Raw genomic sequence first — 1,556 nt, 5'->3', positions numbered from 1 at the left:
GCTGATGAGCAGAGAGGAGAAGTCTGGAGACATGGAGATGGTTCAACATCTGCAGGACGAGGAGACCACGTGAGCTCTTGTGTGTTTTAGACGTTCTTAAAAAGACGTGTTGAATAAAATGATGAGACACGACGATGGAACCACTCGTCATGATGAACTCGAGGATCTGAGGAAAGCTGAACGTCTTTTTCTGTTTTTACAATTCGTGGCTGAAAAATGTTTGAATTTGTTAACATCAGTGTTGAACCTGCCAGCAGCAGTAAGCTGGACTTTGTTCTTCAGATCTTGGCCTGCTAGCTCTTTAGTTCAGGTAGTCGTGTTCATCATTCTGCCAGAATCTCACATCGGTCCATGAAGACGCTCACCGGAGCCGGTCAGGAATAAAAGCTCTGTGAGAAGCTGCTGAGAAATGAAAGCTGGAGCAGAGACACGAGCCTCTCAGGTGAGCAGCAGAAACAGAGAAGCCTCATTGAGATTCATGGCAGGGAGGCCCGGCTCTCCCCGACGGGCCTCCTCTCAGAACCACTGATCCGCTGCAGAGCACAACCGGGTTCAGACGGAGGGTTCTCCTTCGAGCGGAGGAGTCACGGCGCTCAGAAGTGGTTGAGTGCAGCTTCTGCTTGGCTGACTTTACTGCAGCGTGGTTTGGTTCTGATCTGTTCCCCAGAAGCTGCAGGAGTTTAACGGCTTGTTCACTTCGCTGTCGCTGCTTTCCGTTGACACGCTGTTAAAACTGGGAGCTCCACGGTTCACTGCAAACCACAACACAGGCCTTTATCCTCCAAGTGCTGCTAATCTATCCAGTGGGTCTCCAGCTGGGCCTCACCTGTGGCCACTTAAACAACACCTGAGGTTCTTCTTATGGCTGAAACAGAGATTCTTCCTGGTTCCACTGAAACTGACACAAAGCTACGTTGACATTTAGCGGTGGGACATTTGCATGCTAGCATGAACAACAGCTCACTTTTGCTGAGTTATCGTAAACAAGCTAATGCTAGCCAAGACATCATGAGCTCCACTGCTATCCTGGAGATAACAATAGCTGCCACGTTAGCCCAAACAAGCTAAATTTAACCAATATTTTAGCTTAAACAATATAACTTTATCTGCTACATTAAAATAGCATAAGTTGCCATGTTAGCTTAAAGATACCTATAGCACTACTGCCCTAGTTTCAATAATGCTACCAGGTACATTCCCTAAGCAAGCTAATAGTACCCCAAACAAGATAATGTTAGCCTCAAGATAGCGTTATCCATTACTCTAGATAAATGAAAAAGATCACATCACCTGCTACATTAGTCTAAGAAAAGCTAATATTAGCCTGTTAGCCTAAACAAGACAATACAAGGTGCTCTGTTAGACTAGAGCTAAAGCAGCTGCTACTTTAGCCTAAATAATTAGCTACTGTCAGCCTAAACAAGACAGCATTAGCCTAAAGAAGATAACTTAAGCTGCTGTACTCAAACAGCAATAACGTTAGCCGATACTTCAACCCAAATAAAGTAGCAATGGCTGCTGCATTAGCTTTGGCAGGCCAATGTTAGCTTAATCAA

Source organism: Stegastes partitus, unplaced genomic scaffold, assembly GCF_000690725.1.
Source record: "Stegastes partitus isolate 25-593 unplaced genomic scaffold, Stegastes_partitus-1.0.2 Scaffold976, whole genome shotgun sequence".
Lineage (NCBI taxonomy): Eukaryota > Metazoa > Chordata > Actinopteri > Pomacentridae > Stegastes > Stegastes partitus.
This window is presented reverse-complemented; position numbering follows the sequence as displayed.